Genomic DNA, 13,743 nt, shown 5'->3' on the forward strand with positions numbered 1-13,743 from the left:
TATCCAGCGCAAGGTGCAGTAAAACCAGGAAGCTTTATTGGAGGATCATAGGACAAACAGGGAACAGGACAAACACCGACATGTTTCGGATCTCGCAGGATCCTTAGTCATGGCATGACTTCCCATGACTAAGGATCCTGCGAGATCCAAAATGTGTCGACGTTTGTCCTGCTACCTGTGTGTCCTATGATCCTCCAATAAAGTTTCCTGGTTTTACTGCACCTTGCGCTGGATATCCCTTTCTACATTGCTGCATTCGGTCCGGGAACGCTGCCGGCCAGTCCTGGTGCAGGTGTTTGGAGTCGGGGAGAGAGAGCTGTTTGCAGTTTGCTACTTGTATGCACTCATTTTTTTTCCTGCTATACTCACTTTGTTTTGCAACAGCCGGTGTACTCACAGTTCACAACGGCAGTGTGAAAGTAGCCTTATCTGTTTTAGTGGTACGCTTTGATGCAACCATCATGGACATAGACTCAATAAACAGCAACAGACCATATTATTTGTATGGGGCAGGCTTGTAAGCATGCTCAGTGGCCTGTGCAGAGGTCATTCTACATGGGAGGGTGACTGAGATCCTATTGTCATTTTTATATACTGGTGTTGTCTTTTACTGTACAGATCACTTTCCAGCAACTTCCTCCTTATCCTCACAGACAGAATAAAAAGTCTCAAGAATCAAAACAAAGAGGGTGTCAGGAATGGACAGGAAGGAGTGCATACTGTTCTCGCCCAGTCCCTCTGTCCCTGCCTACTTGTGTACCTGTCCTAAATAACAGGTCCACAACATCAAAGACAGTCCCTTCCTATATACGTGAGGGGCGTATTTGTCAAAATAATAAACTACAATGACACAGACTTAGGTCCGGGGACAGTAGGATAACAGACAGACTAACAAAGAAACACTAAACACTCACACAATAAGTCCAAAATCAACTATCCACATCTGAAGCCAGGAGATGTCACAGTACAAAATCGCTAATTCAAAAAGCGATTTAACAAATACAGACGACAGCTAGTTAGAGTACAAACTGAGCTCTATAGCAAGTACTGACTGGAATTAGACTGCCAGTTTATATGGAGCAGAACAGGTGCTCCAATCAAGGTCAGCTGACCAGTCAGACAGCCGGGCGTAACCCAGCAACAAAAAAACCACAAAGAACCTGTCAGAACCTTTTAACCCTATAGGTTCTAACAGGGGGACATTTATCAAGGGATTTAGAGGTCTTTTTTTGCTTAAAAAAGTCGCATAAGCACCTAAACAAATTTTTGTGCAACTTTTGGCTGTAAGCAAAAAGTTACAAAAGAGCTTACGAAAGTGAATTTCATTTTTCACTTTGCAGTGGTCAGGGATTTATCAAGTGTGAAAGTCGCCCAAAAAGTCACAGCCCTTCAAAAACTTTGTAAATGTAAGCCAGCACGGACCTGGCTTACAAAACGGCTTTGGAGTGCAGATTTTATATTTCCCGCTGGCAGCCGTGATCTTGGTTCAAGCGGGAAATATGATATTACAACCCTATAACGGAGCCCGGGCGGGCATCACTCTGCAGCCGCCCGGGCTCCATCATATATTATCCCTGCTACCCTTACAATGATGGGGACACTGCTTTACATCCCCCCGCTTGTCTCCCACCCGCCCACGTTGCACATCTCCCATCTGTCTGCTACCTGTTGCAAAACTACAACTCCCAGCATGCCCATACAGTGAGGGCACGCTGGGAGTTGTAATCTTGTAGTAGGTAGCGTGCAGGAGATGTGCAGCGCGGGCATGGGTGGGAGACAAGGCGGAGGGGATGTAAAGCAGTGTCCCCATCATTAGAAGTGAGGGTAGCGGGGATAATATATGACGGAGCCCGGGCGGCTGCAGAGTGATGCCCGTCTGGGCTCCTTTTAACATGCCACAGCACTGCAGAGTTTTTCTATCCCCTACTGTAATTTCACATTTCCTGCTGGGTCCCGTGAAATATGATATTACAGTAGGGGATTGAAAAATGATGCGGCGGTGTGGAATGACACCTATTATAGCTCTCCCCCTTTTTTTAAATTTTATTTTACCGCTCCTGCAGGCTCAGGTTCAGGCAACGGGTCTTCCAGGACTGCGGCGCCTCTTCTGCGCCCTGCCGGCTCCTCTTCTGGACGTTATTCACTGTAGCCGCAGTGGGTGACAGTTCATAGTGCCGGTGACATCCCTTACTTCGTGCAGAAGAGGAGCCTGAAGGGATTGTCACTGGGCATGCTTTCAATGCTTTTGGGGGGCATGTCGCATTTAAGGAAATTTTCATTAAAATGCTGGTTTTTCCCCAAATATTACATTTTTATAAGGGGTAATAGGGGGGGGGGGGCATTGTTCTGGCACCATGGGGGCTTTGTAAGCACATGTGTCCTTCAACTTCGGTCAAATTGTCTCTCCAAAACCCAATGGCACTCCTTCTCTTTTGGGCATTGTAGTTCGCCCGCAGAGCACTTTACATCCACATATGGGGTATGTTCTTACTCAAAAGAAATGGGGTTACAAATTTTGAGGGGATTTTTTCCTATTTTCCCTTGTGAAAATTTTAGGGTAACACCAGCATTTTTGCGACATCCAATTTTAACGGCAATTCGTCAAACAACTGTGGGGTGTTAAGGCTCACTATACCCCTGGTTACATTCCGTGAGGGGTTTAGTTTCCAAAATGGGGTTACATGTAGGCATATATTTTTTTGCATTTATGTTATAGCCGCTGTAAAATCAGCCACCTCTGTGCAAATCACCAATTTAGGCCTCAAATGTACATAGTGCGCTCTCACTCCTGAGCCTTGTTGTGCATCCGCAGAACATTTTACATCCACATATGGGGTATGTTCTTACTCAAAAGAAATGGGGTTACAAATTTTGGGGGGATTTTTTCCTATTTTCCCTTGTGAAAATTTTAGGGTAGCACCAGCATTTTTGCGACATCCAATTTTAACGGCAATTCGTCAAACAACTGTGGGGTGTTAAGGCTCACTATACCCCTTGTTACATTCCGTGAGGGGTTTAGTTTCCAAAATGGGGTTACATGTAGGTATTTATTTTTTTGCACTTATGTTATAGCCGCTGTAAAATCAGCCACCTCTGTGCAAATCACCAATTTAGGCCTCAAATGTACATAGTGCGCTCTCACTCCTGAGCCTTGTTGTGTGACCGCAGAGCATTTTACACCCACATATGGGATATTTTTGTACTCAGGAGAAATTGTGTTACAAATTTGGGGGGTCTTTTTTTCCTGTTACCTCTTGTGAAAATGAAAAGTATGGGGCAACACCAGCATGTTAGTGTAAATTTTTTATTTTTTTTTTACAATAACATGCTGGTGTAGACCTTAAAGGGGTATTTCAGGCCAAAAGTTTTTTTTTTATATATCAACTGGCTCCAGGAAGTTAAACAGATTTGTAAATTACTTCTATTAAAAAATCTTAATCCTTCCAATAGTTATTAGCTTCTGAAGTTGAGTTGTTGTTTTCTGTCTAACTGCTCTCTGATGACTCACGTCCCAGGAGCTGTGCAGTTCTTATGGGGATATTCTCCCATCATGCACAGCTCCCGGGATGTGACATCATCATTGAGCAGTTAGACAGAAAACTTCAGAAGCTAATAACTATTGGAAGGATTAAGATTTTTTAATAGAAGTAATTTATAAATCTGTTTAACTTTCCAGAGCCAGTTGATAGATATAAAAAAAGGTTTTGCCTGGAATGCCCCTTTAACTTTACCTTTTCATAAGGGGTAAAATTAGAAAAAAAACATCAAAATTTGTTAGGCAAGTTCTCCTGAGTACGGAGATACCCCATATGTGGCCCTAAACTGTTTCCTGGAAATTTGACAAAGTGAAAGAGTACCAATGCGCATTTAAGGCCTAAATTAGGGATCTGTATAGGGACGGACCTGGATGCAAGAATTACATTTGCCTCCTCCACTAAAATTACCCTACGGCAGTGTTTCCCAAACAGGGTGCCTCCAGCTGTTGCAAAACTCCCAGCATGCCTGGACAGTCAATAACTGTCCGGCAATACTGGGAGTTGTTGTTTTCCAATAGCTGGAAGCTCAGTTTTGGAAACAGTGCCATACCAGAGGTTTTTCATTTTTATTGGGGGGGGTGGGGGGGTTCTGTATGGGTATGTGTATATGTAGTGCTTTGGGGGCATATGTAGTGTCTTACTTTTTATTTAGTGCAGTGTAGTGTAGTATTTTTAGGATATATTCACACAGGCAGGGGTTTACAGCGAGTTTCCCGCTAGGAGTTTGAGCTGCAGCGGAAAATTTGCTGCATCTCAAACTTGCAGCGAGAGACTCACTGCAAACCCCCACCTTTACATTCACATGGGGGGGGGGGGGGGGCAAACCTCCAGCTGTTGCAAAACTACAACTCCCAGCATGCCCTTTGGCGGACAGCATGTTAGGGGTTGTAGTTATGAAACAGCTGGAGGAACACTGGTTGCAAAACACAGAGTTACGTAACTCAGTGTTTCACAACCATTGTGCCTCCAGCTGTTGCAAAGCTACAACTCCCAGCATGTTGTAGCATTATAGGTTGAACTTGATGGACTCTGGTCTTTTTTTAATCTTATGAACTATGTTATTATGTACGGTCTATCAGTGCATGCTGGGACTAGTAGCTATGCAACATATGGAGGCATACTGGTTACAAGACACTGGGAGTTTGTTACTTAACTAAGTGTTTCACAACCAATGTGCCTCCAGCTGTTGAAAAACTACAACTCCCAGCATGTACGGTCTATCAGTGCATGCTGGGAGTTGTAGTTATGCAACAGCTGGAGGCACACAGGTTGCAAGACAGTGAGTTAGGTAACAAACTCTGTGTTTCGCAACTAGTGTGCCTTCAGCTGTTGCAAAACTACAACTCTTAGCATGCACTTACAGCCGAAGAGCATGCTGGGACTTGTAGTTGTGCAACAGCTGGAGGCATAAAAATGCCCCCGGGGATTGGGGGCGTCCCAAGCCAGGTAACGACTCCCGACACCTGCTCTCTGAACTAGGGGCGGAGCGTGTGCCATTACAGGACACCCCCACAGCAGGATTCCTGATTCATCGGCCGGTAACGGCCAATGAATCAGGATGATCGTGAGGTGTCACCAGTGCCACCTCACTCCTGCTGCTAAAGGGTGATAGGTGCACCTTTCGTCCTATTTTTGGGGTCACCGGGGGCCCGATTGATCCGGAATTGCCACAAATTGCCAATCTGAACTGATCAGGCATTGTCACGGGATGTCTGCCGAATGATTTCAGCAGGCAGCCCGGTCCTGTCCCTGCCTGGCGAGCGGCGGGGACCGGAAATGTTCAGGGCGTAAAGGTACGCCCTGAGTCCTTAAGGATCGGGGATGTAGGTCGTATGCATGCGCCCTGTATCCCCCAAGAGGTTAATAAAACTTTTAATTCTAAAAACACTCCTCCACAAGCCCTAGTTAACCATTTTATTAATATTAAACAAAGAAACATCGGGTCATCACACTTCTCCGAAACTGTACACCCACACAGTATATATCTCGCACATTTTTTCATAGCTGCGACTTGAGGTGGGTATACAAATTGTTTATTGGTTTTTGTTTATGTGTGCTAAAAAAATGGTATTCAAAAGGGATTTATTGTATTTTTGCTTATGTGAGCCAAATGTATCATGCCCCTGTGATAGTATGATAAATATGTCACATATAAGCAAAGCCAAAGCAAAAAAAAAATAACATGACTACAGAACTCGCTTACCAAAGCAACAATGATAAATGTCCCCGAAAAACTTGATTGAAACAACTTTTTTTTGGTTGACATATTTCCTTCAATAAGTCACAGGGAGAAGCAACTAAGAAGCAAAATAGTGCTGTACATAGTAATAGTAATATAATAAACCATACTAGTGAATCTAGAGAAGGGGATGGGCCATAACGTGCCTTTTTGGACTTTCTTCCTTTACTTTGTAGCTGCAATACAAATCTGAAAAAGCTTTTTCTTCATCAAAGATCTGATTGTATCCATAATCCTGAGACAATCCTACAAGTGCAGTACAGTCAACACGATACTGGGAATATATTCAATATTTTAAATAAATACAGCAGATTTCTCCTGATCCAATCAAACATAAGTGAAAGAGTTTTTTGGCAGCTGCTCTCCATACCAGAATACTCCTGCCTGTGACTATAGAGGTGCGGTTAGGTTCAGTTGCTGGTTCACTGCAGTGGGTCATTGCAATTTATTACGGATTAGATTTGGGAACATGTTTTCACAGGCATTATTCTCCAACATTAAATAACATGAGACCGGCTGAAAGAACGATTTACCAGAGCACATTTTGCAGCAGTTACTTTGCATTGTGAATATGTTCCTGGTGTGATGTTTCCATAGAAGCAAAGCTTAACCTTTTAAGTGCAGATTATAAAAGTACCTAATTCAATTAAAATCAGCCTTTCCTTCCAGCACTTAATGCAGATTTGTTATTACCGGATTTATAGATATGTACAAGTCACAGACCTCACACGAATCCCATTTGCTACTTTCACAGGACACCACTTATTTTCCTTCTTAGCCACATCTCAGAAAGTTCTGTATATAATCATAAAGTTGGATAATTAATACAAGCATTTATTATGTATCTCATACTTAGCTTCACTGGAGGTGAAAGTGACTTCTTGTTTTTATTTACATTTTAAGACTAAAACAATTTGAAGGATACCTAAATCAATCTTATTTTGTGAGTCAGAAAACAGACCCACCAATTTTTGTAACACTACAGGGTGGGTCATTTATATGGATACACCTTAAAGGGGTACTCCGGTGAAAACCTTTTTTCTTTTAAATCAACTGGTGGCCGAAAGTTAAACATATTTGTAAATTACTTCTATTAAAAAATCTTAATCCTTCCTGTACTTATTAGCTGCTGAATACTACAGAGGAAATTTTTCTTTTTGAAATGCTCTCTGATGACATCACGAGCACAGTTCTCTCTGCTGACGTCATTAAAATAACGCTTTATTTATTGTTGTCCTTAGTGGGATTTGAACCCAAGTCCCCAGGACTGCAAGGCAGCAGTGCTAACCACTGAGCCACCATGCTGCCCTTAGCATACATCTGCTATGCATGGTTGCTAAAATGGACAGAGACGTCAGCAGGGAGCACTGTGCTCATGATGTCATCAGTGTTCCAAAAAGAAAGGAATTTCCTCTGTAGCATTCAGCAGCTAATAAGTACTGGAAGGATTAAGATTTTTTTAATAGAAGTAATTTACAAATATGTTTAACTTTCTGCCACCAGTTGATTTAAAAGAAAAAAGGTTTTCACCGGAGTACCCCTTTAATAAAATGCGAATGGTTGGTGATATAAACTTCCTGTTTGTGGCACATTAGTATATATGAGGGGGGAAACTTTTCAAGATTGGGGGTGACCATGACGGCCATTTTGAAGTCGGCCATTTTGAATCCAACTTTTGTTTTTTCAATAGGAAGAGGGTCATGTGACATGAATTTCACAAGAAAAATAATGATGTGCTTGGTTTTAACGTAACTTTATTCTTTCATGAGTTATTTACAAGTTTCTGACCACTTATAGAATGTGTTCAATGTGCTGCCCATTGTGTTGGATTGTCAATGCGACCTTCTTCTCCCACTCTTCACACACTGATAGCAACACCGCAGGAGAAATGCTAGCACAGGCTTCCAGTATCCGTAGTTTCAGGTGCTGCACATCTCGTATCTTCACAGCATAGACAATTGCCTTCAGATGACCCCAAAGATAAAAGTCTAAGGGGGAGACCTTGGGGGCCATTCAACTGGCCCACGACGACCAATCCACTTTCCAGGAAACTGTTCATCTAGGAATGCTCGGAACTGACACCCATAATGTGCTGGTGCACCATCTTGCTGGAAAAACTCAGGGAACGTGCCAGCTTCAGTGCATAAAGAGGGAAACACATCATCATGTAGCGATTTCGCATATTCAGTGGCCTTGAGGTTTCCATTGATGTAGAATGGCCCCACTATCTTTGTACCCCATATACCACACCATAACATCAATTTTTGTGTTCCAACAGTCTTGGAGGGATCTATCCAATGTGGGATAGTGTCAGACCAATAGCGGTGGTTTTGTTTGTTAACTTCACCATTCACATAAAAGTTTGCCTCATCACTGAACAAAATCTTCTGCGTAAACTGATGGTCCTGTTCCATTTTTTGTTTTGCCCATTCTGCAGCACCTGAAACTACGGATACTGGAAGCCTGTGCTAGCATTTCTCCTGCGGTGTTGCTATCAGTGTGTGTGAAGAGTGGGAGAAGAGGGTTGCATTGACAATCCAACACAATGGGCAGCATATAGGACACATTTTATAAGTGGTCAGAAACTTGTAAATAACTCATGAAAGAATAAAGTTACGTTAAAACCAAGCACATCATTGTTTTTCTTGTGAAATTCCCAATAAGTTTGATGTGTCACATGACCCTCTTCCTATTGAAAAAGCAAAATTTGGATTCAAAATGGCCAACTTCAAAATGGCCGCCATTGGTCACCACCCATCTTGAAAAGTTTTCCCCTCACATATACTAATGTGCCAAAAACAGGAAGTTAATATCCCCAACCATTCCCATTTTATTAAGGTGTATCCATATAAATGGCCCCCCCTATAGAATGCATGGCTGCATGCACCATATTTCCTGATTATATAACACTGAACAACATTGCCCAGCATTATTTGGTATGGGCGGTTTAAAGTTGGGATTTCAAATGTATATGTTGTTTATAAGATTTGCCTCCAACCTTTGGCTTTGTAGCTGTTATGTAAAAAGTCCCACATGTCATGACGGTCTGTAGTTATTATGGCATCCAGTACCCTACAGAATTAGAACAGGTAGAAAACTGCAGTATGAAGACCACAAGCTTACGCATTGCTATACATGGTATATTGGAAAACAATTTTTTTAATCAACTGGTGCCAGAAAGTTAAACAGATTTGTAAATTACTTCCATTTAAAAATCTTAATCCTTCCAGTAACTTATCAGCTGCTGTATGTTCCACAGGAAGTTCTATTTTTGAATTTATTTTCTGTCTGACCACAGTGCTCTCTGCTGACACCTCTGGCCATGCTGCTAAATTCTCCCAAATACACAAGGGTAGCAGAATAGAGGGTGTGCAAGTCTTCTTATGGGCACTTCACTTATGTTGTATTAGTGAGTAGTAGTAGTGTTTTGCTCAGTTCTTGAGACACAAGAGGTGAAACGTGTTTAAGGGTACGTTCACACGCGCGGATTTTTTAGCGAGTTTTCTGCTGCGTATTTGAAAGTGGGCGGGCTCTTCCCGGCTGTCTGTAGCAGATTTTCCACGGCGGAATTTACGCTGCGGAAAATCCGCCACAGTCCCTGCTGACTTCAATGGGGCTTGCGGCGGATTTTCCGCAGTGTACATTCTGCCATGGAAAATCTGCTGCGGGCAGAGGGGGAGATTTATCAAAACCTGTCCAGAGGAAAAGTTGTGGAGTTGCCCCAACTTTCAAAGGCCCTTTCAAAAAATCTGATTGGTTGCTATGGATAACTCTGCAACTTTTCCTCTGCACGTAGTGAAACCAACAGAGATAAATATTGTGTGAGAACAGCTTTTCTGTTTTGGCATTAAAGGCTATGGACAGCTTTAAAAATAATTTTTATTCTTGCATCTCCATAGGTCTTCGTCAAAATTTTTACCAACTTTTACATCTTGCTTTATTTTTATCTCTACACAGAACATGGATTCTCCCTGTAGACTGCCTTTTGAATGCTTTTTTCCCTATCTCCAGCCTGTGTAAACTGTCCTTCAATTATTCTCTCCTCACGTAAACAATCTAAACTGGTGTATAACCCCCTCCAAGAAAATGAAAAATCCATCTGATTAATTTATCTTTCTCCCAGTAGCAGCTAAATGGTAAGATTTTCTTAATGATGACTATTTAAAGAATTGCTTTATTTTGCAGTCAGAAACCAAATTAACAATTAAATAATCAGTGCAAAGATGTCCATAGCCTTTAAGCTACTTAGATACAATTTCATATAACTAGAACCTAGGGAAAAAGGAAACTAAGGACTTTTTACCTTAAGACCATGATATAGGATGAGTTAAAGGGATTATCAAGTGAAACAGTATATTTACTATTGTCCCCAGACTGCCAACAAAAATAATAAACATTTCAACTCATCTTCCGCCGCTCTCTCCTAGCTCCAGTATCGGGGGCGGCCCGTCCCCATTTGATGACTCAGCTTTCCTGCGAGCTGTAGAGCAAAGTGTCTAGAGCCATGGGAACTGACAACTTGCCAATCCCTACCAAAGTAGGACACTGCTGCGGCCAGTAATTGGCAGAGACGTCTTCGCTGAAGTAGACTGTCAGCGGAGACCAGCCCGCGATTTCCAGGGCTATGGGGGAGCGTCAGAAGGTAAGTTTATTATTTTTGTAGGCAGGCTGGGGGCAATAGTAAATTAACTGTTTCCACTAGACAACTCCTTTAACTCACTGTTACACAACTAAAAGGTAGTAGTGGTCTAGGGCAACCAGCTGAACAGAAAAACTATAGACCATGTTTACATAAAAAATCATGAGCCCTGTTACATTTTTGCTCTATGGCAATACTTTTTTCACCAATTTGAAAATGTAACATTCCTAACTAAAACAATATCATTATCTTTTCAGATCACTAACAATACAATGACCAGGACACAGGTTCAATTAAAATTAATTTTATTATTTTTGTTCTCTAATTAACATTAAAGTCTCCCCGTAACCTAACGACACGGTACAGTGTTAGACACAATTGTCACAAATGTCTATTATTATTTCTTTATATAAAAAAAAAAAATCCCAAAAACAAAATCTGAATTTAAAAATATCCATATATATTTACATATTAATAAAGTAATATGTACAAATCAAATCAAAGCATCTCCCTGTATATACGGAATGATCTAAACAAGTAGAATCCTTATGCAGCATTTGAAGAAATAGTCTGAACAGTAGTCATTGGTAACTTAAATCAACCCAATAAAGAAAACCATAGTTTTTTCAGTATAGATGCTTGTTTGTCATATTTATATACATATATATTTTATTTCCCCTTTAGTCTGATCCCTAAAACCTAACATACACTTAGACCCTATATTCAAAAACATTAAATAAAAGTGCAAATCTGGATTTTTATGTGCACCAGTGGATTATGGCTATAAAACAGAACAGAAAGTGATTACATATTATTACTACCATATTATGTTATGAAATGTTGATAATTTTATTTGATTAATGTGAATGTCCACCATTGTCATTTATTCATGTAAAATTCTACTCATTCAGGGCTAAACAGTCTAGTGGGCGGTCCTACATCTAAATGCACACTTATACACTGTCAATTACTTAATAGGACCGCCCACATGACTACTTAGCCGAGAATAAGCAGAGGTTTACATAAACAAAAGACAACATATTCTGGAATTGATCTCACAACACTAAATAAATAAATCTGCTTTACAACTCTTTTGTAACCTGTTGCCTGCTGGTTGGTCTGGTTCCCTTTAAGGTGGACATTTACTTTAAAAAAAGACCTTTACCTAATTCTGGATCTGACTTATACTTCATGTTAAAGAAATGTTGAGACATCATGGAGTTTTCCAGTTTATCCTGTAGTTATAGTGTTGTCTTTTTAAGATTTGTATTTGGGTTAATGATATAATATGTACAGTGCAATTTTGTGCACCTAAAAGCAAACATAGTTAAAGCTAGAATATAGCAACAAAGTAATACATATGCATAGCCCAGTGCATTGGTTATAAACAGAATGAATGCACATTTTTTACAAACTGTATATGGTTCTTGCAGCCTTTGTTTGGAATGTATTTACCAAGTTGGCATTTCAATCATGAAGTTACTTTGGAACTTCATTTCATAGCTCACCTTAAATTTTTCCTGTCATATCAAAAAATGTTTGACACGTCAAAGCTAAATGTCAAAAGTCGTGATCAGTATGGGTCTGGTTGTTAGAATGAGAAAAGAATGAGAAAAGTGCCTCTCTCCCTGGCTTTCTGCAGGAATCAGATTCTATAGTAAGTCTATGAAGCCTGTCTTCTGCCACTAGACAGAGAGCAGGAATCAGGGGATAGAAGCGCTCAGCCACACGCTTCTTCTGGCTCGTTCTAGCGATCGCTGGGGATCTGAACGCTCATACCCTGACTAATCAAAAGTCTCTGTGATATATCAAAAAATTATTTTTAAATTTTAGGATAATTTAGGATATAATTTACATATGCTGTAAATCTTGATCTGTACAAAATATAGTGTGTAAATATAATAGCACTGGCAAATAATCTCTTCATTACATGTAAACTATAACCAGATGTATACTGTGTTAAAAAAAACACCTAGGTTTTAAGGGTACGGTCACATATTTTGTTATCTGCTTGTAGTGAAAATAAAAAATAAAGAATTATTTTAAAAAAAGTAGGGTCACACTAGAGCGAGATCTTTGCTGCGGCTGAATAGCCATGTGTGTCTGCTCATAGCAAATCTGCACACACACACATGGAGGGCTACCTAGCTTTCTCTAGTGACTGGCATCAAGTAGCGTGAAATACTCTGCGGATGCGCTACATGTGAGCCTACCCTAAAGGGGGTTTCTGAGATCAAAATATTGAGGGCCTATCCTTAGGATGGGCCATAAATATCATTCATTGAGGGGATGACTCGGTACCATTGTGATTTTTGGCCTTTTCATAGCTTACATTACTTAGTACAACTGCTAGCCATGTATTTAGTGATGGTTATACAGAGTATTACAGTTGTGTCTCATTCAAATAAGAATAGGCCATCAATACAGTGATCCCTCAACTTATAATGGACTGTCGTCTACAGAAGCACTGGGTGTGTCATACTGCAGCTTAGCGAATCGATGGTTGCTGTGGTATGACACATTGGGCCCAGGTCCTTCTGTAGACAACAGTGACGCTGCAGACACCGGGGCGCTGGAGGTAAGTAGATTCTGCGGGAGTTCTTTAAAAAAAAAAATGTTTAAGTATGTTAGCTATGCACTGAAATAAAAACAAAACAATAATGATTACATAAGAAAGTCTATCACTAGAAAAGAAACTTGTAGCATTTAATGAAAACAACGATAAAAGGCTAAGCACATGGATTAACCAACGGCTGTAAAGTCCTGGACAGTCTGCAAAAATATAGTGTTATATATTACTTATATCCTTTATCATTTACTTTGGTTTCCCAGTGTGTTTATAAAAATGCAGGCTGTCAAGAAAAGAAAAAAATCAAGTTGGCAACCCAGCCTCACATCATGCACCGCATGCCCCAACCTACTTGCCAAATACTCATCTCAAGTGACCAAACCTTTTTCTTCTTAAGCCTCACTCTTTATGTCCAAGACCAGGGCTATTCCCACCAATATTGAGACATCTGGGACTCTTTACCAGTGATAGAATACAGGTAGCATTAGTGTATTTGTGTGAACTGGCAAAGCAGACTGTCTAGGAGATTACTGTGCACACTTTATCTATAGGTCCAATACCCAGGCCGATCTAGTTCAAACTAGTATAATAAATAGCACTGCCAGAATACAGTCACAAACACATACCTATTTATTTAAAGACACATGAATAAAAAAATATATTCTCTTAAAAAAATCTACATTTGAAGGATGACATTATCCACACCCTGCTTTACATATTAACAGGACAAACGTCCTACTGAGTATCTGAAGATACACTC

Source organism: Hyla sarda, chromosome 4 (assembly GCF_029499605.1).
Source record: "Hyla sarda isolate aHylSar1 chromosome 4, aHylSar1.hap1, whole genome shotgun sequence".
Lineage (NCBI taxonomy): Eukaryota > Metazoa > Chordata > Amphibia > Anura > Hylidae > Hyla > Hyla sarda.